Here is a 25,533-nt window from a genome sequence, read left to right as displayed (position 1 = left end):
CCTCCCAGAGAAGTTGGTGTTTTCCATTTTTCATCCTGTTTATGGCTGGTGAAATTTCTGGCACGAAGTAGTGAGTAAAGTTTGCTGATTCTATATGTCTCGTCTCCATTACTACATAGAAAGGCAGCTCTTGCCTCGTGCATTTTTGTATCCTCCTGACAGCTCAAGTTCAAGAGGGACAGACAAAATAGTAGGCAGAGTTTCGGCAGTTCTTAGACAAAAATCAGCCAAAGTCTTTGTTTAAATCCTTTTGGTCTTTGAGTATTTGTTCAAGAGTAAATGGAAATATGGGGAAGAGTCGACATTAGGGATGTTTTAGACAGTTGTTGAAAGTTTTTAACAGATTTTAACAGAGTATTTAACAGATATGAAAGGTGGAGGTTGGGTACGTAATAAGGAAGAACAGAGATCAGGTTGGGTACATAATTCTAAGGACAGAGATCAGGAGCATCTGAGTTTAGAAGTTTGCCCATGCTCGCTTTGGCAGCACATATACTAAAATTGGAATGACACAGAGAAGAATAGCATGGCCCCTGCTCAAGGATGACACACAAATTTGTGAAGCGGACCATATAGATATAGATATATCTATGTATATATACATATACATATATATTGGGGTTTGGGCCACACCTGGTGACGCTCAAGGGTTACTCCTGGCTATACTCTCAGAAATCGCTCCTGGCTTGGGGGACTATTTGGGACACCGGGGGATCAAACCGCAGTCTGTCGTGGATTAGTACATGCAAGGCCTTACCATTTGTGCCACTGTTCTGGCCCCAGCATTTTATATTTTTCGCCCAAAAACCAAAAAAAAAAAAAGAAGAAGAAGAAGAAGAAGTTTGCCCTACCATAGGTGTTTCTAAAGAAAAAGTCATTTTTTGGAAAGAACTTGAAACGTGTTGACAAACCCAGTGAAATCCCTGACACCTTGTATGGACCCCCAAACACCATCATGGTTCACTTCTGAACTGAGTCTAGGATAGTCTCGAGTACCAGCAGGTCTGACTTTAACCTCCACCTTCCACTCCCTGCCATTGATTGGCTGTAGTTTTGTTCCAATATTTTACAACCAAGAATGTGCAACACATTCCCAGTCTATCCCATTCTACCTCAATGATACAGACAAGAGACATTGTCAGAACTGAGTCAGACTAGGAAACTGGAGCGAGATTTGCATAACTGTCAATTCATAAAATATAATTTTTCAAAATAAATGATATAATGTTAAAATGGTTCTAATTATAGAGGAGCCGTCTTTTGTGTAAGGATAAGGATTAGATTTAATGAGGATTAAGAATATAATAGTATGTTTTATTCACTTCCTAACATTTATGTCAAACAGAATGACAACCACTCTGAGAAGAGGGAAGATGGCACGATTTTATTTGACTGGCAGTTTAAAAAATGTACCCTGAATAATATTTAAGCCTAACTGTAGAATCAAATAATTAAAAATTGTGGTGGATGGCGATGGATGGAGGCCTTTGTTCTTAGGCCCCGGCCACGTGGCTTCATTCCCCATCAACCTACGAGTCTGGGGTTCAGGAAAGCGAAGGGTATTGAACTCACTCACAGGCAGGCATCAGGAAGCATCAGCTTTATTCATACCCTATCCACCACATGTGTGTGGCCTACATCATAACCTTTCAAGCACTAGTTATTCTTAGCCCTGCATCTTAACTCCTTTCAGCCATCTTCCTTTGACCTTCATGCTGGTCAAAGACCAGAAGCGCGTGCGCCAGCCAAAAGCCAAAAGGGCCGAATCCCCTGGGTCAAAGGCTTATCTACCTTTTCCAAGATCCCTCCCAGGAATGGGCGGGGTCTTGCAGGTAAGATCAAGTTACCTAGGAAATATGGGTGGGGAATGAGGCTTCACCTAACAAATAATAATGATCTAAATGAAATATTGTCTCAGCTTTAAAAGTTCTTTCAAAAATTGTTGAAATGTGTTGTTTGTTGCCAGGGCTTTGTGCTAATATGTTCCATTCATTTGCAAAAATTTGAATGGAATATTCTATCTCCTCCATTAAAAGTATTGGGTGGGTCAAAGAGTTTGATGAAAGGCAGATGGGAAATGTTGTAAGAATGAATAGGCGCTTCAAAGATTCTGAAACCAAGTTTTTTGCCATGTGTTCCAAAAATTCTCTAAGCAAACACCTGACTCTCCTCACTTGTGTTTTCAATATTTGAAATGAAAATGAGGTTGGAGAAAGCTGTTCAGCTGCTACAGCACATCTAAATAGGGGCACACACGCCAGTCCCTCAAATTGTTGTGGTTCTACTTGTCCTGACATCCTTCTCAATGAGAAAATTAGCATCTGTCTGTGCACTGAGCTCAGAAACAAAAGCATCTTCTGCTACTTTAGGAGACAACATCACAGAAAGCTGAAAATTTAAACAAAATAAATAGGGGACAGCAGATTATTCAAAATAATTTAGATTAGAGCTAGATAAACAGACATCCATTTAGCTACTAGATTTCCAAGGCTGATGATTTGAGAGGATAGCATTCAAGGATTTTTTTTAAATTTACAACTGAAACCTAAACAGGAACTTGAACCGGGGACCAGTGTGTGGGACTGACGCACACACCATGTTTCTAACCCCTTAGGTGGATGGGTCTGATGAACCAGGGTAGGGGTGAAGAAATAAAATACCAAGCTGCCCGGGAAGAGTCATAGGAGTCAGTCTGCTTTCACTTCATGGCCTCTCTTTGCCTCATGCCTCCTCTAAACCCACCTAAATCCATAATTACTCTCTCATTATTATTCAGAACCAAATCCACCAAGGTGGGCAGCAAGGTCCTGTAATCCAGGTATACTTTTACATACCAAAAGAAGAGGTTACTGGGAAGAGGAAGTTGAGGGAACATCTTTGTTTAGGATTTTTAGCTAGTCTCACCTTACTTCGACCTACTCCTTTTCTTCATCAAAATTTCTAAGTCCTGGGACCAGAGAGGTGGCACAAGTGGTAAAGTGTTTGTGGTAAAGTGTTTGCCTTGCACGTGCTAACCTAAGACAGATCGTGGTTTGATCCCTCAGTGTCCATATGGTTCCCCAAGCCAGGAGCGATTTCTGAGTGCATAGCCAAGAGTAACCCCTGAGCGTCACCGGGTGTGGCCCCCCCCCCCAAATTTTTTTTTCTAAGTTCTTTTACTTGTGTCTGAAGGGAGAAATAGGGGCCATTGGTAAAGTGATATAGATTTAAAAAAAATCTGATAAGTAAAAGTACTGGCTGTTTTCCCCAAATCTCGTAGAGCTTGGCATATTGTATTTCATATGTTGGTATTTGGTGTGTTGTATTACACACATAGGCATTATATGAGACTCAAAAGCAGCTGAATGAAGAAGCTGGAGAGATAGTATGACAAACAGGACACTTACCTTGCAGGCAACAGCAGACTCAGGTTTAATCTCCAGCATTCAGTATGGTCTCCAAAGACCCCAAGGGGGATTCCTGAGTACATCCAGGACTAATAACCTGAGCACTGCCAGGTGTGGCCAAAAACCAAAACCAAACAAATGAAAAAAACAGGCCAATGCAATTAGACAATCAACATAGCCTTATAAAACCAAGAATCCTCAATTTGAAACTATTTGTTGAATGAATGAACGAAGGAATGAACAAATAGATGAAATGGATTGTGTGGTTATGTCCATAAGCAGACACTAAAAATAACCTATACAGGGGCCTGAAGAGATAGCATGGAGGTGGAGCGTTTGCCTTGCATGCAGAAGGATGGTGGTTCAAATCCCAGCATCTTATATGGTCCCCCAAGTTTGCCAGGAGCATAGAGCCAGAAGTAACCTCTGAGCGCTGCCAGATGTGACCCAAAAACCAAAAAAAAAAAAAAAAAAAATTAAAAAGATAACCTATACAATTTGCACCTGTGAATTTAAACCTATTGGTGCAAGTTTATAGGGGGACAGTCAAGAGATTGTACTGCTGAGAGTGCACCCTAGTGGGTCAGTTACTGGACCTCATGATAGATTTAAAAAAAAAAAGCAGTGCTAAGTGAAGCACAATGTGGTATTGTCAGTAGTTCATGCTCAGCAGAGACAGACGTGACAGCTCACACATTTTCTAGTATGATTTTAGTATGGTTTTCAGGAAACTCATTCATATACATGAGGGAGAAGAGCAAGCTTGCACCAATAAGGAACAGATAACAAACATCTGTCATACACACAGAAAACAGCTAAGAAAAGTCATTGGAATGTGTTTTAATTTAGTAAATGAAAAGAAAGAAGGATAGAGGCTCAGTAAGGCTCCACTGTCTGGTCTCATCAGGCCAGGGGCAAAGTGTTCTTCAAGCTCTTCTTTGGCCCAAAGTAGAGAGCTAAAGGGATGCAATGGTGGCTTCTCACAGAGAGAAATTACCATACCCTTAAACTACCAGCTTGGCTCCTTACTCCCTAGTATTTCTACACTTTTGAGGGGAAAGTAGTAATTTAGGGGAGATGATGGTCATACAAGGCTGTGTTCAGGACTCTCTTTTCAGAGGTCATTACTGGCTGGGTTTGAGACCCATATGCCATGCCAGAGATCAAAACTAAGTGGGAGTTATGCAAGGAAAGTGCTACTCTCTGTACTATCTTTCAAGCCTGAAAATAGTAGATTTTTGAAGTTGCAAAACACTTTGACATAGATTTCTTGGAAACAAGGTGGAATCTTAAGTCCTGTACATCTTTTGAGTTTGCTATCTTTTCTTCTGGGACACTCTTTAGAACACAAGTCTAAGGGCAATACTGAGTGCAAAAGAAAAAATTCTCACATAAGATCATGTGCAGCAGAAATAAAGACCAACCAAAGCCTGTGAAGAAAACAGGCCAGACCACCAAAGGGACAGCCTGAGAGGGGATGGGAGGAGGACAAAGATCCTTATGTCTGCCAACAACACAGCAGTTACTTCCCTCCACAAAGGGAACCCTGGAATAACCTTCCTGGACTGGAGCAACCCTGGACCTCCTAATTAAGGCCTGTATCCCAAAGCCTAAACAATACCTCTATCTAGCCAGATGCAAGGCCCAGAAATACAGCAGTTTGCTCCCTAGATGAGTATGAAGAAAGGAGAGAGCAAGCAAGTCCTGAGTCCACTTAGCCAAGTGCTTGAATAAAATTTAGACCTGGAGGCAAAGAGGTAAGCTGAAGGTATAATTAATTACCAGTTGTCATATTTCTTGTTTTGCACTGCATGCATTTTATAATTTATGAGCTATGGAATAGAATTCCCTGGGCAATTTTCTTTTCTTTTTTTTTACACAGCACTATGATGTCTTGATTTTCATTACTTGCTAAAGTATTCTAAATGTGATAGAATGATTTTATGTAAATATATACATATTTAAAAATTCATATTGAGTCCTTTTGTCCTTTTTGGAGCTATAAAGTTGTCAGACTCTGTTTTATGTCCTAATTTCCACTAATAAGGTATAAATAATGCATAAATTACACATTTATACTTAGTTGGAATTGATTGTTTTCTCTATTTTGAATTCTTTTTTGTTTTGTTTTTGGGTTTTTTGGGGGCACACCCAGTGGTGCTCAGGGGTTACTCCTGGCTCTGTGCTCAGAAATCACTCCTGACTGGCTCAGGGACCATATAGGATGCTGTGATTTGAACTACTGTCCATCCTGGGTCTGCTGCGGGCAAAGTAAACACCCTACCACTGTGCTATGTCTCCAGCCCCTTTATTTAGATTTCTTAACTGGGTATACTATATTTCTGTTCATTTATTCCTTTCCTCCAGATTTGAGAGAAAGAGTGTATAGGGTGTAAGCCCTTGTTTGAATCCCAGGCACCATTTATAGTCCCCCAAGTACTGCCAGAGGGACACTCCTTAGCCCTGGAGCATGAGACGGAGCGTTTAGCCCTCAAACCAAAAACACTACTCCACTTTACTACACTCCAAAATCACCAAAATGCCCACGACTTCCACCACTGTCCCTAAGCCTCTTCTATTCTGGTCTTCTTCATCTTCTTCCCTTTTCCTCACTGTTCAGTCACTGTTTCTGTATTCCAATGCCCAGAGTTTTTCAGTGTTTGTACTGTCTCTAGTCTCTTATTCTGACTCTCTGTACACACAGATGAGTGAGTTCATTAGGCATTTGTCTGCATTATTTCACTTACCATGACATCATTTAACTCTATCCATGTTGCATCAAAGGGAATTTTGCACTTTCCAAGACCGGCAGTCATCTCCCCAAGTCCTTAACAATTCCCTACAGAAATTCTCTTATTCCTTATCCATCTCTTATCCACAGCCACCAGGGTGCGCACTTGAACCCAATTGGGCCAAATACTCAGTAGCAAGAAGTTGGCACCTAACCTTAGATGCTATGACATCAAATCCTTTCGTAGTCTTCAAAGTGGAGCAGAAAGACCTCTGTTGCACACAGCTCTTAGGGCTGAGGTGCGCCAACTACAGCACATCGCTGCCATAGACCTGGAGCCGACAATTCAACAGCCAGGACAGAAGAGCCTGGAGAGCTGGGAACAGGAAGAATTGCTGGAGGAAGGCGTGTTTGTAATTCTGATCATTCTTCAGTCCAGTCTTCTCAGGTTGGAATGTGAAATCCAATAAAGATCTTTTTTGGTTAAAGCAAACTTATCACTAGTTCACTTTATTCCACCAAAGGTCATGTTTCACCTCAGGTGTTTCTGGGGTCTCCTTCTGACTTCTTTGAAGTTCCGGTGGAATGTATCTGGCCAACTGAGAGCAACTTCATTTTCTTTTCTCATAGCCTGGTAGCCACATTTGAATGAATGGGGCTCTAGAGTCAGAAGGTTCTGGCTAAATCTCAGCAAGAGCATTTACTAACTGGAAACTGAACACCCAGTGATCATGTGTGAAGAAAGTAGACTCATTAAGTGGATTCTTTTTAATTGGGAGTCTTTTTGTGGGCTATTTTTAGGCTGGTGAACGGGTTTGGAACAACCCCCAAATATACCACTTTGGCATATGGATTATTTTAAACTGAAAGCAATCAAGATCCAGCAGACTCAAGGGAAAACTTTTACCACTCTTAATTAAAAGGACTTAGGAAGAGGGCCTGGCCTAGAGAGTTATTACTCAGATAACACTCTATCTACATGACCTAGCTATATGGCAGGGCAAACTTTAATTGCCAAATACATGTTCTTCAGATTTATTGTCCTGTGAATTCCTCTCTAGTGGGGCCCATTCTTCTCCCATTCTTAGGTTCGTCATAACATATAAAGCTGCTCTTTGTCTCCTTGCCCTTGGGTTTTATCTTTTTCCCTCCCATTTACACAAAATCATTTTTGTATCTTCTCCATTCATCTTTTTATGCCCATATGTTCATATTTTGTTGTGGGCGACACTTGATAATGCTTAGAGGTTATTTCTGGCTCTGTACTCAGGAATTACTCCTAGAGATGCTCAGGGGACTGTGTGGGATGCCTGAGATCAAACCAGAGTCTACCACGTGTAAGGCAAATGTTCTACCTATTGTACTGTTGCTCCAGACCAAGGCACTTGCTTTGCATGCAACTCACCCTGATTTAATCCCCAGCACCATATATATTCCCCCAAGTACCACAGTATCCAAGTACCACAGGGAGTGATCCTTAGAAGCACAGAAGGCTTTTAAGTAAGCCTTGAGCACATCAGAGTGTGGCCAAAACTTAAAATTAAAATAGTAAGTGGGTTGCCATAAAGATAGCTCAAGAAGCTGCAGTTCGGGGCCGGGCGGTGGCGCTGGAGGTAAGGTGCCTGCCTTGCCTGCGCTAGCCTAGGATGGACCGCGGTTCGATCCCCCGGCGTCCCATATGGTCCCCCAAGAAGCCAGGAGCAACATTGAGCGCATAGCCAGGAGTAACCCCTGAGCGTCACAGGGTGTGGCCCAAAAACCAAAAAAAAAAAAAAAAAGAAGCTGCAGTTCGTGTTTTGCCTGGGCAGGGGATGAGAGTTCCTGTTTTCTGTCCCTGATACACCATGGTCACACATATACTACAGGGAATGACACCATTCCTACTATGGGCAGAGCTGACAATAGCTCCCAGGCACCACTGTGTGTGGCCTAAAAGCAAACAAAAAATGCATGAACTGGAGAAATAACTCAATGAGCTCACGCTCTGCTTTATGTGCACAAGAAGGGATTCAGTCTCCAGCATGGATGTCTCCTGTGCACCATGAGGAGCAATCATCCTGGGCACGGCCATTTGTGGTCCAACTCCCTCCTCAATAATATGTATACTTATCTTTTCTAAAGATAATCATCAAGGGTGAGTTCTTAGACTTTGCACAGAAAATATCATCTATAGGGGGTGGCTTTTTCTGCCAAGAGCCTTTGGATATTTCTAACATTCACAGACACACAGTCCAGGCAGAGGGCCACAGAAAAAAAAAACAAGAAACAGATGTGTCTGTCCCAGCATGTTCTAGGGACAAATCACATGATTTCACAGGCCTCCTTCACCTGTGGGCCAGATATTCCCTTCCCCAACTGGAAAGGAAAACTGATCAACTGGACTTTCTCAAGATTGACAAACAGAACTTTTTCAAACTCTTGTGCTCTAATAAAATAGTCTCTTAACGAAAATACACTTTCAAACCAAATATTCAACAAAGAGAAATCAAATATGATCTCCTGAACAGTTCTGAAAGTCACCCTGGAGCACCAGTAACAGGTAACCTTTGGCACTGTCAGGTGTCACCTAACTGCCCATGCCCCACCCAAAAAATAGAAAGAAAGGGCAAAAAAATAGGTTTGAAAGTCAGAGAGATAACTCGGGAGATAAAGCACTCACTGTGCTTGCGGGAGGCCTGATTTCCATCCCCAGTATTACATGAAATCCTGAACACTGAGAACAGATCCAGGAGTAGGACCAGAACCTCTCCAGGTATGATTCACCAAAAAGAAAAGATGTTCAGTTAGTCATGCAGGAAATGCAAATTAAAATCATAACGAGATACAAGAAGGCCTAAAATTTAAAACTAGTAACAAGTGAAAGAAGCAGATCTGAAAAGACTATATCATTTCAACTAAATAACATGCTCTAAAAAGCAAAAATCTAGAGTCAAAGGATTAGTGGTTTCCTGGAGTTATAGGGTGGGGAGAAGGGAGGACAAGAGATGCAGATGTAGAGTACAAAGGGATTTTCAAGGCTGTCAAAGTATTTTTGGACACTTGCCAAATCCATAAAATGAATAGTACCAAGAGGAAAACCGAAGGTAAACTCTGGACTTTGGATGCTAATATGTCATAATTTATAACAAGTTTACCACTTGTTAAAGTATTTACCACTTGTGCAAGATGTTAGCCATGGGAGAGGCTGTGCACATGTAGGAACAGGGAATATAACAAAAATAATCACTTTCTGTTCAATTTTCTGTGCATTTAAAACTACTCTAAAAACAATCTATTTTAATAAAGAATGTGATATCAAAAGCTGGTGAAGATGCAGAGAAAGTAGATCTTTCATATACTGCTGGTGGGAATGTAACATGGAATAACCATTCTGCAAGTCATTTTGGCAGTTTCTTAAAAAAGTATATATGCTGGGGCCAGAGTGATAGCACAACATTTGCCTTGCACATGGCCAACATAGAACGGACCCCAGTTCAAATTTTGGCATCCCATGTGGTCCCCGAACCTGCCAGGAGTGACTTCTGAGCGCAGAGCCAGGAGAAACTTCCAAGCGCCTCCGGGTGTGACGCAAAACCAAAACAATAAAAGTATATATGTTATTGCCATATGACCCAACAACTGTTATCCTAGGCATGTATCCCTGAGAAAATAAGACTCATATCTGTACAGAAAAGTTTGAAAACATTTCTAGAGAGTTTATTGATAACAGCCTAAGACTGGAAATAATATAAATGTCCTTCAACAAGCAAATGATTAAATAAACCAAGGTGTCATAGAGACTTAACAATAAAAAGAAATAAAAATGGCTCACACAGCCTGGGAAAATCTGCAGACAATTATACAAGTTTAATTTTAAGTAAATCACTTAAATTTCTATATCACACTTTATTAGTAGAAATGATAAAATTATAGAGCTAAGAACAAATTTATAATTTCTAGTTAAGGAAAAGAACAAAAAGGAAACTGCTATGGCTAGATGAAGACTACTAAAAGAATTCTTTTTTTTTTTTTTTTTAGGTCATACCCAGCAGCGGTCAGGGGTTACTCCTGGCTCTACGCTCAGAAATCGCTCCTGGCAGGCTCAGGGGACCATATGGGATACCGGGATTCAAACCACCGACCTTCTGCACACAAGGCAAACGCCTTACCTCCATGCTATCTCTCCGGCTCCCATAGAAGAATTCTTATGGTAATCAAAGTTACTCTTCAAATTTTTCTGGGCTAAAAATGGAAGCAAACTCTCACACATAGGAGGCATGCACTCTACCTCAGCCCTTTTTCTGTATTTTGACTTTCATAGTGTCAATATTGTGGTTGTAAAGTTGTATTTTCGAGTTACAAGATGTTACCACTGTGGAAAACTGAGTAAAGGGAACATCAAATCTTGTCATATTGAGATTTTTTTCTATATCTCTATGAAAATCTACAAATATCTCAAAATAAAATCTGAGTTAAATAATTAAATGAAGTGATTCTGTCACTATAAGGCAAATAGTTTTAACTTTTAAGCAAAAATAAGAATTTGGGAAATTTATTTCTGCTAAATAAAATAATTGTGTCAACTTTCCAGAATTAAACTCTTTTTTTGTTTGTTTGTTTTGTTTTGTTTTTGTTTTTGGGCCACACCTGGCATTGCTCAGTGGTTACTCCTGGTTGTCTGCTCAGAATTAGCTCCTGGCAGGCACGGGGGACCATATGGGACACTGGGATTCGAACCAACCACCTTTGGTCCTGGATCGGCTGCTTGCACAGCGAACGCTGCTGTGCTATCTCTCCGGGCCCAGGACACCAGAATTCGAACCAACCACCTTTGGTCCTGGATCAGCTGCTTGCAAGGCAAACGCCGCTGTGCTATTTCTCCGGGCCCTAAAGACTTTTTTAAAAAATTAAGTAAGTAGCCGGAGAGATAGCATGGAAGTAAGGCATTGCCTTTCATGCAGAGGGGTGGTGGTTCGAATCCCAGCATCCCATATGGTCCCCTGTGCCTGCCAGGGGTGATTTCTGAGCATGGAGCCAGGAGTATCCTCTGAGCACTGCTGGGTGTGAATCAAAAACAAAAACAAACAAACAAAAAAGGCTATTTAAAAAATAAAATAAGTGATAGTAACTTATGCTATGTTTGACCTATATAATAAAGCAAGCACCTATATAATATAGTTAGTAAGCACTGCCTGACTCAATAAATCAATATTTTCCAATGATCAATGCATAATATTATAGTTATGCATAGTTAACTATAGTTAATTTGAACTAGGCCTTTCAAATTATAACACAGAAAGATAGTACAGTAGATGGTGCACTTGCCTTGCTTGCAGCTCATCTGGGTTTGATCCCCATCATCCCATATAGTCCCTATAGCCCACCAGAAATGATTCCTGAGATCTCAGCCATGAGTAACTCTTTAGTATCACCAGGTGTGCCTCAAAAGTAAATAAATAAATAAATAAATAAATAAAACTTATAATACAAGGCATTTCACTCTGGAATCGCCACATCCTAGCTTGGAGCACATGTTTTATTCTTCTCTTTTCTTTCATGTTTTATTCTTCTCTTTCTGGAGAAGCACATGTTCGCTCTAGTGCATTTTCTTTTCACTCCCTTTTAAGAAAACTTATTTACTTAAAAAAATTAATTGATGGGCTGAAGAGATAGCATGAAGGTAAAGTGTTTGCCTTTCATGCAGAAGGTCATTGGTTTGAGTCCTGGCATCCCATATGGTCCCCCATTCTGAGTGTGGAGCCAGGAGTGACCCCTGAGCACTGCCGGGTGTGACCCAAAAACTAAAAAAAAAAAATTAATTGAGGGGGTGGAGAGATAGCACAGTGGTAGGGCATTTGTCCTGTAGGTAACCAACCCAGGATGGACCTAGGTTGGATTCCTGGCATTCCATATGGTCCCCTGAGCCTGCCAGGAGCGATTTCAAGCACAGAGCCAGGAGTAACACCTGAGTGCCACCAGTTGTAGCCCAAAAACCAAAAAAAAAAAAAAAAAAATCAATTGAGGGTGGCGATGTGATAGGACAAATCAGGCACTTGTATTGAATATGGCACAGCCCTGTTCAACCCTCAGGATCACACATCTTTCCCCCTCGAGTACTTGTAGGCTCACTTTTGAGCACAGAGTCAGGAATAGCACCTAAGTAAATGTGAATGAGGTCCTAATGTCTCCCACTAAAGAGCAATCAAATGAATATCACAGTGAACACAAGGGCCAAAGAAACAGTTCAACAAATTGGAGTGAATGGTTTTTATGCAGGAGGTTCAGGTTTGATCCTGAGACCTTTGGGAGCAACCCCCAAGCAGTGAACTGCCTCCACTCCCCACACACCCCAAATACAACAAGGTACAGTACTTTCACTGATAGAGTTTCAGAGACCAGTTGCAACTAAGCTCTAAGAGATTGCAGTTTATTAAGAGACATTAAAGTGGGGACGGAGAGATAGCACAGCGGTAGAGCCTTTGCCTTGCATGCAGCCAATCCAGGACAGGGTTCGAATCCTGGCATCCCACATGGTCCCCTGTGCCTGCCAGAAGTGATTTCAGAGCACAGAGCCAGGAGTAACTGCTGAGTGTCGCTGGATGTGACTCAAAAACAAAATAAAACAAAAAGATGCATTAAAGTGGCTGAGTGTATGGCAGGCAGTTAAACTTGGACACACCTTACATGCCAGCACTATAAAGATTGTTGAACCTGGGCGTGCCCCTGCATATGCTCCCTTATCAGATCTGAAAAAATGGGGCTATATCAAACTCAAAATTTTCTGGATGTCAAAAGAAACATGGCTAAAACTAAAAGACAGCTTACTGAGTGGGAGAAAATATTTTCATTCAGCATATCAGATAAAGGGTTTATCGCTAGGTTATATAAGGTACTCACAAAGGTTAAACCAAGTAAACAAAAATCCCTTTAAAAATGGATTAAATGATGCAGATATACTCTAGAATTCAGGATTCACCGAGTTATCGTGCTGGGTATAAAAGGAGAAACTTGGAACTGTTGGGGGGGTGGGGTGTGTGTGTGTGTCAGGGAGCTAGGATAGTGATGAGAGCAGTGCCTGCTGGTCTGTGAGGGACCAGAGATAAATCATCAGAGAGATGCTGCCTGCTTTGTATCTATTCCCTTTTCTTTCTTTCTTTCTTTCTTTCTTTCTTTCTTTCTTTCTTTCTTTCTTTCTTTCTTTCTTTCTTTCTTTCTTTCTTTCTTTCTTTCTTTCTTTCTTCTTTCTTTCTTTCTTTCTTTCTTTCTCTTTCTTTCTTCTTTCTTTCTTCTTTCTTTCTCTTTCTTTCTTCTTTCTTTCTTCTTTCTTTCTTTTTCTTTCTTTCTTTCTTTCTTTCTTTCTCTCTCTCTCTCTTTCTTTCTCTCTCTTTCTTTCTTTCTTTCTTTCTTTCTTTCTTTCTTTCTTTCTTTCTTTCTTTCTTTCTTTCTTTCTTTCTTTCTTTCTTTCTTTCTTTCTTTCTTTCTTTCTTTCTTTTTTTTGTACTAGCCCCACATCCCCCCACCCTGGTATCTCTGGCTGGTGGCAGACTCAGGAGGGATAAAAGTATACTTGGTTTCTTTATATCTCCTCATTTCTCTCTGTCCCAGGCAAGCGGTTGCTACATGTTGTCCTCCCTGGGTGGGCACGAGCCCCAGCAAGCCTTGCAGCAGTAGGCCTTAGCTGCTTTGGGCCTCTACAGCGTGCAGCCCTGTAGCCCTGGCAGCCTTGGGCCTATACAGGTAAGAAGCTTGCAGGCAGCTGCTCTGGGTTCAATTCCCAGCACCACGTATGGTTCCATGAATATTACCAGAGCTGATCCCTGAGCACAGAACTAGAATAATGAGGTATCGCCCAATCTGCTCCCCCAAAAGAAGAAACTCAGTTTTCTAACTTTTAATAAAGTATTCAAAAAGAAAATCAAAATTATTGGAAATATATTCAAATCCACCTCCCTTTTTCCAAACATATCTGTCCAGAAGAAGGGAAAATCTTGTCTAGCATGCAACCAACTGCTTTTTCAATCTCCAGCACTACATATCATCCCCCATACACCACTGGGTGTTAGTCGCCCGAACCCTCCCCCTCCTAATAAAGTTATATTTTTTCATATCATTCCATAAAAATAACATCACAAGAGACTCAATGCAGGCACATGTATGAGAATTCAGCTTTTTCTTGTTAGGTAAAATCAGAGATTTGGCAGAGAAATGAATGTAAAACTAACTTTTGCTAAATTTTCTTGTATAAAAATATATATTTCATTGGGGGCCAGAGCGATAGCACAGCAATTGGTGTTTGCCTTGCATGTATCTGACCCAGGACAGACCTGGGTTCAATCTCTGGCATCTCATATGGTCCCCAAACCAGGAGCTATGTCTGAGCACATAGCCGGATGTAACCCCTCAGCATCACCAGGTGTGGCCCATATATATTTCATTAAAAATATTATTTGTTGGTGCCAGAGTGATGGCACAACAGGTAAGACATTTGCTCTGCATGTGGCCAACCTGGGTTGGATCCCCAGCATCCCAAGTGGCCTCCCCAAGCTGTCAGGAGTCATTCTGGAGCTAAGAGCCAGGAGTAAGCCCTGAGCACTGACCCCCCCCCCCCAAACCCAATGTGTATATGTATATATTAGATATTTTATTTGTTAACTTGTGACAGGCTTACTATCTTTTTTTCTTTTTTTTCTTTCTGAGGGAAAAGGAGGGAGAGAGAGGGAGAGAGGGGGAGGGAGAGAAGGAGAAGAGAGGAAAGGGAGAGAGAAAGGAGTAAGAGTGAGAGAGGGGAAAAGGGAGGGAGAGAGAAAAAGGGAGAGAGAGAAAGAGGAAGAAAGGGAAGGAGAGCAAGAGGGAGAGCAGGCTTACTATCTTAAAGTGATTAATGAATACGCAGTTTATGTTTCTGGTTTGAAAAATCTTAGCGATTCAAAACTTGAAAACAATTATTCATGTAGTAAAGAGCTTTTTGTTGGTTACTATATGTGCAAACAAGCTCTAATACAGACTCATGTACCTAAGGTATTATGGCCTGCAGCCCTGTCTCAGTCTTCAACCGCTGGGAAGACAGAGAAGTGCCCATCAATGTGTGGAGGACTCCACCCACTAGGTGTGTCCAGTGGGGCTTTGGAACTGTTGCAGTAGGTGCAGAAGGGGAGGCACCAGGTAAACTAGTTAACTGGCCCTTTTAAATCTCACACATGGAAATGGCATCCAGGAAGACAGGTAATGAGATGACTGGAGCTGGAAGATTGTAGGCGATAAAAAGAAGCCCCCAGCCAAGTATTGCTTTCTTTGCCCACCTCATATATGCCCAGGCAGACAGCAGAACCATAGAGATTTCACGCCCCCCCCCCCACACATGGCCATGGCCTAATACTAAATAAAGAAAGCTGAGGAAACAGTCAGAAGTCTTGGGGGTACAGTTCTAGAGAGGCCCAATGATAGATATGGAGCAGAAGCCCCAGCAAGGAAACACAGGTTATAGGGTTCCAGGTATAGATTTCAGAGCAGGATCTTCTGCACTGAACACAAACGATTTAGGGACAAAAACAGTCCATTGTATCCTGGAGGTGAGCAGATAGTGAGGGACAGGACAGGCATGGAAGGACAAATAAGTGACTATTTGTCACCAAAACTAGTAAAATAAGAGTCCTAAACATTGGGGAGGAACCCAGACCCACCTAATTAAACTGTAAATGAAGCATTTGTATGCTGATACTTCAGACAATACTAAAGAATCCACCAACTCAGGAATAAATCTACTTCTACTTTCACAGAAACAGGACTCACATCTGAGGCCTCCCAAATAACATTATTTGAAAAACTCTCTGATAAACTCTGATTGCTGCTATCCATAAAGGCAACATTAAGACTTCAGAAAAGCCTGAATTACATGTTTGGTCTCGGCGTTGCTAGGAATAGCCCTTGAATTTGCTGGGAATAGCCCTTGAACATCACCAAGTGTGCCCTCACCATTTTTGTTTTTGTTTTTGTTTTTGGGTCACACCCGGCAGCGCTCAGGGGTTACTCCTGGCTCCAGGCTAAGAAATCGCTCCTAGCAGCCATGGGGAACCATATGAGATGCCGGGATTTGAACCAACGACCTTCTGCATGAAAGGCAAACACACGTGCTCGCTTCGGCAGCACATATACTAAAATTGGAACGATACAGAGAAGATTAGCATGGCCCCTGCGCAAGAATGACACGCAAATTCGTGAAGCGTTACATATTAAAAAAAAAAAAAAAAGGCTTGTGCTCTTAGGGTGTATCCCTAGGAGTGGAATAGCTGGGTCGAATGGGAGCTCAATTTTCAGATTTTGGAGGAATCTCCATATCGCTTTCCATAGAGGTTGGACTAGACGGCATTCCCACCAGCAGTGGATAAGAGTTCCTTTCTCTCCACATCCCCGCCAACACTGCTTGTTCTCATTCCTTGTGATGTGTGCCAATCTCTGTGGTGTAAGGTGGTACCTCATAGTTGTTTTGATTTGCATCTCCCTGATGATTAGTGATGTGGAGCATTTTTTCATGTGTCTTTTGGCCATTTGTATTTCTTTTTTGTCAAATTGTCAATTTCTTCTCCCCATTTTTTGATGGGATTAGATGTTTTTTTCTTGTAAAGTTCTGTCAGTGCCCCGTATATTTTGGATATTAGCCCCTTCCTCACACCTATATTTATTGCAGCACTATTCACAATAGCCAGGCTTTGGAAACAACCAAGGTGCCCTTCAACAGATGAACATCTAAAGAAACAATGGTACATATATACAATGGAATATTATGCAGCCGTCAGAAGAGATGAAGTCATGAAATTTTCCTATACTTGGATGTACATGGAACCTATCATGCTGAGTGAAATAAGTCAGAGGGAGAGAGAGAGACGCAGAATAGTCTCACTCATCTATGGGTTTTAAGAAAAATAAAAGTCATTTTTGCAACAATCCTCAGAGACAATGAGAGGAGGGCTGGAACTTCCAGCTCACTTCATGAAGCTCACCACAAAGAGTGGTGAGTGCAGTTATAGAAATAACTACACTGAGAACTACCATAATCTTGTGAATGAATGAGGGAACTGGAAAGCCTTCTAGAGCACATGTGGGGGTGGGGTGGGCTGGAGGAAGATTTAGACATTGGTGGTGGGAATGTTGCACTGGTGAAGGGGGTGTTCTTTACATGACTGAAACCTAATCACAATCATTTATGTAATCAAGATGTTTAAATAAAGAAAAAAAAAGAAAAATAAATAAAATTATTTGATCACACTAAATATATTACATGCTTTGGAGAAAAGCTATTTTGCCATTTTTTGCAAGTTTCTAAGTCATTTTATTTAGGATTTTGTGGGTTTTTTTCCAGAATCAATAAATATTTATACAACACTCAAAAAAAAGGGGGGTGGGCAAACACACTACCTCCATGCTCTCTCTCCGGCCCCACCATTTTATGTTTTAATTTTTTAAATTTTATTTGGTTTGGGGGCCACAACCAGTGGCACTCAGGCTCTGTGCTCAGAATCACTTCTGGCAGGCTCGGGATACCATAGCAGATGCTTGGGAACAAACCCAGGTAGACAATATGCAAGGCAAACGCCCAACCTATTGTGCTATTGCTCCGGTCCTTAATTCTTTTTTAATTTTCATTGAGGCATTGTATTTTACCATCTTGTTCAGCATATGATTCTATGCATACAATATCCCAACATTCTACCAGAGTGTCTGCTTAAAAAACAAAAACATGGGGGCTGTAATGATAGCACCGAAGTGATAGTAGGGTATTTGCCTTGCATGTTGCCAACCCAGAACAGACCAGGGTTTGATCCCCGGCATCTCATACAGTTTCCCAAGCCTGTCAGGAGTGATTTCTGAGAGAAAAGCCAGGCGTAATCCCTGAACATCTCCAGCTGTGGCCCAAAAACAAACCAAAAAAAAAAAAAAAAAAAACAAATGTATAAGAATCAAAACATAGGGACTGGAGTGTTTGTACAGTGGACAAGGTGCTTGCTTTGCCTTCAACCAATATGAGGATCACAGGCATCCCCCATGATTCCCGAGCACCACCAAGAGTTCCTAAGTGCAGAGCCAGGAGCAACCCCTGAGCAACAATGGTTGTGACCCCAAAACAAACAAAAAAAAGAACACTTGCACAAACATCTCATCGATTATACTTTTGCCAAAATACTGATTTATAATATTTATAATATTTCAAAAATACTGATTTACAATTTTTTCACTATTTACAGAGATGGTACTTTTATAGGAGAGTAATTGGCTGTTAACTCATTTCAGGTGAAATTCATGATGAAGAAAGCTTTTTAAGTTTCATTTGCTGGCCTTATTGCGGGTTAATCTTCAAAATGCCTCCACCTATAAGGAGAAAGAAAGAACAGTTTATGACTTAATTTATTTTTTTTTGTTTTTTGTTTTTGTTTTTGGGTCACACCCAGCAGCACTCAGGGGCCACTCCTGGCTCCATGCTCAGAAATCGCTCCTGGCAGGCTCGGGGGACCATATGGTATGCCAGGATTAGAACCAATGACCTTCTGCATGAAAGGCAAACGCCTTACCTCCATGTTATCTCTCCGACCCCCTATGACTTAATTTCTAAACTTAAAGATGTCACTTAAATGAATCACATTGTAAAGATCTGAGTTTTATGTGAAAGGCAAACAGAAATCTTGTCTCTTGGCACCTGACTGGCCAGCAGCCTCAGCTCTGGTTTCTGGGAAGATACACTAGCTGGGATACTCATATTCTTCAGAGGTTAAACAAGCATTATGGTGAGCACATACTTTAGCCCAGAAAGGTCTTTCTTTCTTTTTTTTTTTTTTTTTTTGCTTATGGCCAACCTTTAGAATAGCCACATTTTCTAGTTTCCAGAGGAACATCTGCAATCCCATCTATGCAGCTAGCTGGTCCTCTCTTCCCTAACCACTGTGCTTTCTTTTTTTTTCAGTCCAGCTTTCTACTAGCCCCAGGGATCATACTTGCCTATAGGTGTGGCTTCCAACAGATTTGCTATTGGCTTTTTAAATTTTGGAGTTATGGCATAAGCTAGAAATAGCTGTTTCAAGCCAAAATAACTTGTATGTACTTTAAATGCTTTCTAATAAATTTGGTATTAATAGCTTAATCTGGCTTGTGCTTTAAACATCTTCCTAATGTTGAAGGAATATAATAGCATCATATAATAATAGAGCTATTTTCTTTGTGCTCATTGCCACCTTTTGACTAACTTTGTAAACAAACCAAATACTAAGTTGTCTACATATAAAAACTCATAACTGGGCTGGAGAGATAGTAATCAAGTGCTTGCCTTACATATAATTGACCCTGATTTGATCTCTGCTACCACATATGGTCCCCAGAGCACTACCAGGAGTGATTCCTTAGCACAGAACCTGAAGTGGCCCCTGAGCATTGTCAGGCATGAAAGGATAAGTCCACAAAATAAAAACATCATAAATAAACTAGAGAAATAGTACAAAAGGGTTAAGTCCTTGCCTTGTATGCAGTCAATTTAGAGTTTTGTTTGCTTGTTTGTGGCTGAGTGGAGAAGTGGGGATAGGCAAAGTTTAGGCCTCACCCAGCACTGCTCAAGGCATATTCCTAGCTCTTTGCATAGGTTTCATCCCTGGGGGCCTCAGGGAACCATGCCTGGTGCTGGGAATCGAATGTAGGTCAGCTACAGACTAAAGCAAGTGCCTTACCCACTGTATAATTTTTGCAGTCACAATCTCAATTTGATCCCTGGTACCACATGGTCTCTCCAACATCACCAAGAGAGATCCCTGAGCACAGAACTGGGAATAACCCTTGATCTCTGGTAGGGAATGTGATCCCCAGCACTTCCAGGAGTGTTCCTGAGAGTAAAGCCCTAAGCACCAAAGGGTATGGCCTGGAAGCCAACGCTTAAAAAATAAGAGCTAAAATACAGGTTAAATCTCTGGCTTTGCCTGAGGTCTGGAGCATTATAAGGAGCAACTCAGAAAATTGTCTGAAGGAACCCAGCATCTGAGCACCATCAGATATGGCCCCATTCACACCCCCAAAGAAAATCATACAATTTTTGTGGGGGTCTTTTGGGGGGGGTTGTTTTGTTTTGTTTTGGGGCCACACCCGGTGATGCTCAGGGGTTATTCCTGGCTATGCATGCAGAAATCGCTCTTGGCTTGGGGGACCATACGGGAAGCCAGGGATGGAACTGAGGTCCATCCTAGGTCAGCCCTATGCAAGGCAAACACCCTACTGCTGTGCCACCGCTTCAGCCCTTTTACCACGATTACTTTTTTTTCCCTGCCCACCCCCGTTAACACTATTTCTTTAAAAAATATATATACTTTTGCTTTAGCTATTTGAATTATTTTCCATTCCAGAGATATTCTCATTAGGTATATGTTTTTCCTTAGTCTCATGAATAATTTTCAGAAACTATTTTGAATGCTATCTTCCCTTTTTAGAATGTTGTGCCATCCTCTCTGAGAGGTACAGGAGCTTTATAAAAGCCTAATCCTGCCTGCACTGAAGCTCTCGGGTAGGAAGTGTTGTCCCTGCACGACTGTCTTGTCCAGCTTCCAGCAGCCCCAGGAAGCAACCAATCCAGTGGCTATTGATGTGAGGAACACAATGAGTGATCCATCACTTCAGTCCAAGGAAACTCCAAAGTTCCCTATGATAATAGGTGGGCAGAAGGCTTCAACTACAACTACATGCCTGTTCACCACTCTCTCTGCCTGGTACAGCTCCCAATTCCCCAAAATATGCTATAATCTTGTCTTGGTATTAGTTACCGCACACAAAGTAGAATTAGCTGGAATCTTTTTTTAAAGTTCTTAGTTTATTCGGAGGATTGGGGTGGTGATCACATCCTGTGATGTTCAAGGGATTTCCCAGTTCAATGCTGGAGGTTGCAGCACCATGCAGCATTCATAAAATATTCATAAAAAGCATGCATTTCAACTGGTTGATTCTCAACCTGGCATGGAACGTTCTTTAATGGGAAAGCTACAACTTTACCTGTGTCCTCTTCCTATAAGCCTGAATTCAACCATCACTAAAGGATTTGTAAAATAAAACATACAGGTTATAGGAGAAGGCTCAAAGGGCTTTGCATGGGGAAGTTAGAATTTGATCTCCAACATCGCATGATTCCTTCAGAACTGTAGGAAATAACTCCTGAAGACTGAGCAAGGAATATACCCCAATAAATACATTGATTAAACTTTTAAAACATGGGGCCAGAGAGATAGCACAACAGTAGTGCATTTATTTGCCTTGCAAGCAGCAGATCCAGGACAGATGGTGGTTCAAATCTCGGCATTCCGTATGGTCTCCTAAGCCTGCCAGGAGTGATTTCTGACCAGGAGTAATGCCTGAACATTGCCAGGTATACACACATCCCCAAATATTTTTAAACAACAATGCAGGTCCACATTTTTCCAGGAAAATTGACATTGTAGGTGAAATCAATTGTGACTTTTGAGAGCCACTCCAGAAAATGTATAAGCCACATGGGCTTGGGTACATATCCAAGAGAATAATTCCTCCTATCACCCCCCACAAGAAGCCTTCATTTTGAGAATCATTGATTTATAGCAAAGGTGACAGGAATCCACAATCTCAAAAAAATTCATATAAACAATGTTCTGGGGGTTGGAGTGGTGGTTCAAAAGGTAAGGCATTTACTGTGTACATGCTAACCCAGGATGTACTGCAGTTCGATCCCCCAGCATCCCATATGGTCCCCAAACCAGGAGTAATTTCTGAGTGCATAGCCAGGAATAATCCCTGAGCATCACTGGATGTGGCCCAAACCAAACCAAATGTTCTGATCAGAAATTCAATCCCTGGAATTACATAGTTTTCTAAACACCAAGCAAAATTTTAATTCAAATTCTTCATTTGATTTTATCCATGGGTCTTGTATAACCAAAAATCAGATTCAACTTACATTTTCCATAGTCACACCTGTTGTATCTGAACTGATCTTTTTACGGTATTTCTTCTTGGTACAATAGACACTGACAAGGGTGATAATCAACATGACAGCAAACACAGTGACAGTAGAGGAAACAGCAATGACAATAGTGTCACGAGTTGAGCCCCTCTTTTCACACCTTTCTCCCATGTACCACCAGTCTTCACCTGCCGGACACCTGCACATTCAAAACACAGTTCAGAGTATGGTAGTTTAGGATGCAGGTTAACATTCAGAATATTGGCATATGGAACTATTTCCAGTGTAGAGAGAGGACATTAGACTAAACTAGGAGACCAAGCAGAATACAAGGAAAGAAGCAAATAAATTAGCACTAACCTGCTACTCAAACATCAAATCCAAGGTGAGGAAGGAAAGTGATGTGTCCAATGAAAAAAGTGTTATACCTAATACTACTGTTCTCCCAGCCCCTATATATATATATATATATATATATATATATATATATATATATATATATATATGTTCATTACCTCTTCTCAGAACTTATTTTCATCAATAAAGATGAGGTTAACACTTAACCACACCAGACAGTTGTGGACTCCCATAAGATATGTCATTTATGGGGCCGGGCGGTGGCGCTGGAGGTAAGGTGCCTGCCTTACCTGCGCTAGCCTAGGAGACGGACCGCGGTTCGATCCCCCGGCGTCCCATATGGTCCCCCAAGCCAGGAGCGACTTCTGAGCGCATAGCCAGGAGTAACCCCTGAGCGTTACCGGGTGTGGCCCAAAAACCAAAAAAAAAAAAAAAAAAAAAAAAAGATATGTCATTTATGAGGATTGTTTTAAGCAATCAGAATATCCTGTACTATTCTTTCATAAATAATTTCATGGTCCTTGAAACCAGCCAAGTACCAAATGGAATGCAAAAAATACATACCCTATGAATGCTTTTTCAAGTGAGAATAAACTGGCACCATTCGTATGAAACATTAGTATTTAATCCCATGCTGTTGAAATGATAACATTTCTAGCCAAAGAGAGGGAAGATTTCATCCAAGCCATCCCTTACCTGCACACAGCTTTGTTCTCTTGGACAGTACAGATACCATCATTCTGACACTCAAAGTTTATGCAGAGGTTCTTATTTCCACTAGAGGTTGGGGTTGGGGTTGGCTGAATGCTCGTAGAATTAAGGAACGATATATCTACAAAAGGAAGAAGAGAGCATGAATAAAATCAGTTTTCATTTTAACTAGTATTTTATCTGTAGGGTTCTTTTTAGGTTTTGTTTGTTTGGGACCACACAAATGCTCATGGTCATGTTCAGGGTTTACTATTGGCTCTGCACTCAGAAATCACTCCTCATGGGCTTGGGGAACCATATGTGGATTAACTGTATGTAAGGCAGGTACTTCACCCTCTGTACTATTTCATAGATGCTCAGGTTTCACATTTATAAGAAATTTATAAGAAATAGATAATGAAAGTAGACACAGAAATGGAAGACAGTTGAATGTCCTAAGGCCATGATCTCTTCTGGTAAAGCAAGCTGTGGTTATTTGGTAAAAACACGCCAGGTAGCCTGACAACAATGTTCTATTCTTTGCAAGAAGTATTTTTCTAATAAGTATCACATAGATTTATTCTGATTGACATTGATCTCAAAAATTGGCTTATTTTTATTGTTTTATGTTCATAGTTACACTTGGCAGTTCTCAGTGCTCAAAGTCAGGAGGAGGCCCTGAACACTGCCAGGTGCGATCCAAAATCCGAAAAAGAAAATAAATATGAACAAAATAAAAATCATATCACAAAAGTATAATATTATTGGAAAATGTATTTATTGGCTACCCTGGTCACGAAATGTTTAAGACAATAGTGTCATTATTGATAAGATATATTGTGGACAAATGTGTATATACAGTGCAGATATATATACACACAGATGTATATATATATATATATATATCTTTTCTCAAACTAAAGTTGTGCATTACTAAATAAACAACTTATGTAGTGTGAAATGAAACACTATATCATTAAGCAAGAACATACAATATAAATATATTCACATTTAAGTAGATGTACAGGGATAATTCTGTTCAAAAACTTTTCAGTAGAAAAATTATATATAAATTAATTTAAGGAATATTTTTAAAGTGTTAATATCAACGTCAAACAAATAAATAAGAAAAGGTTGTTCCTATAAGTTTTTTTTTTGTTTTGGTGTCAACATCTGTGTCCTCTCCTGTAACTTTCTCAAAGAGGAAAGGGGAAAGACCTTTCTTTTTTTTTTTTTTTTTTTTTTTTTGGTTTTTGGGCCACACCCGGTAACGCTCAGGGGTTACTCCTGGCTATGCGCTCAGAAGTCGCTCCTGGCTTGGGGGACCATATGGGACGCCGGGGGATCGAACCGCGGTCCGTCTCCTAGGCTAGCGCAGGTAAGGCAGGCACCTTACCTCCAGCGCCACCGCCCGGCCCCGGAAAGACCTTTCTTAATATAAACTCTCCAAACAAATCTGAAGAGAAGGAAAACCAATTTTCCAGATAGTATAATACTGAATAGTGTATATATAGTAAATGTACATATAGAAGTATATATGTATAAATAGATACACACATATCTACTCTATTAGAAAAAAAATAATATAGTGCTCGCTTCGGCAGCATATATACTAAAATTGGAACGATACAGAGATTAGCATGGTCCCTGCTCAAGAAAAAAGATAATATAGTTCATTTCCAATTAATTTGGCTGCTTGTGTGACATATGCATTTCTGAAATTCTAGAGCATAATACTAGCATAAAAACAAGGGCTTAACTTATTTCCAAAAATGTTTTGTTGGCCTCAAGACTTTTACTATTGCTTTATGCAATGAAAATTAAATAATTTACCCTGGAATCCTCATTGCTTCCCTTTAAATTATTTTCATACTGACAATAACTCACACTCATAAAAGCATTCTAGGGCCAGAGCTATAGTACAGTGGGTAGGCCATTTGGCTTGCCTGGGGCTGACCTGGGTTGGATCTCTGGCATCTGATATGGTACCCTGAGCCTGCCAGGAGTGATTCCTGAGCTCAGAGACAGGAATAACCCCTGAGCATCACCAGGTATGGCCCAAAGCCAAAAATAAATCACTATTGCTTATTTCCTTCCATAACTCAATCTAATCACCTAAAAATGGAATCCAGAAAGAACACCATAAATAATCAATGCCCAGCACTAAAACAAAAACATAGAAAAGGACAACTTATATAAGCCATCTATTCACCTACCTTCCACTGTCAGTAGAAAATAGGCATCATTTCCTTTTATAAAATCTCTGCTTCTCAGCCTCTTAAAGGTTATAAAAGCACTGGTTCCCAAACCCCGACCTCTTTTAAACTGAGTTCCATTAGGAAAAGTAGCCTCTACTCCCACTTTGGAAGGCTTGTCCCAAAAATAGTCTCCATTATCTGAAAAAGCAATTTATATTAATGAATTGTGTTTAGCATCGT

The 25,533-nt window shown here is 40.8% G+C and overlaps 1 long non-coding RNA gene, 2 other non-coding genes and 1 pseudogene across 4 annotated transcripts; 3 read left to right on the top strand and 1 right to left on the bottom strand.

Moving 5' to 3' along the window:
• Nucleotides 1-471: 471 nt before the first annotated feature.
• Nucleotides 472-578, top strand: LOC126004722 (U6 spliceosomal RNA). Its single transcript, XR_007493984.1, has one exon. It is a non-coding gene; the product is annotated as a U6 spliceosomal RNA (small nuclear RNA).
• A 15,645-nt stretch (nucleotides 579-16,223) lies between these two features.
• LOC126005692 (U6 spliceosomal RNA) lies at nucleotides 16,224-16,330 on the top strand. Its single transcript, XR_007494732.1, has one exon. It is a non-coding gene; the product is annotated as a U6 spliceosomal RNA (small nuclear RNA).
• Nucleotides 16,331-18,363: 2,033 nt separating this feature from the next.
• Nucleotides 18,364-25,527, bottom strand: LOC126003875 (uncharacterized). Of its 2 annotated transcripts, none has more exons than XR_007493833.1 (4): nucleotides 25,312-25,527; nucleotides 23,102-23,237; nucleotides 22,060-22,247; nucleotides 18,364-18,459 (listed from the first exon to the last, which is right to left on the bottom strand). It is a non-coding gene; the product is annotated as an uncharacterized LOC126003875 (long non-coding RNA). The 2 variants fall into 2 exon arrangements; XR_007493832.1 differs by having other exon boundaries at nucleotides 18,427-18,459; nucleotides 22,043-22,247.
• Nucleotides 24,684-24,784, top strand: LOC126004890 (uncharacterized; annotated as a pseudogene).
• Nucleotides 25,528-25,533: the final 6 nt, after the last annotated feature.

The sequence above is a fragment of the Suncus etruscus genome, chromosome 3, assembly GCF_024139225.1.
Source record: "Suncus etruscus isolate mSunEtr1 chromosome 3, mSunEtr1.pri.cur, whole genome shotgun sequence".
NCBI lineage: Eukaryota > Metazoa > Chordata > Mammalia > Eulipotyphla > Soricidae > Suncus > Suncus etruscus.
This window is presented reverse-complemented; position numbering and strand designations above follow the sequence as displayed.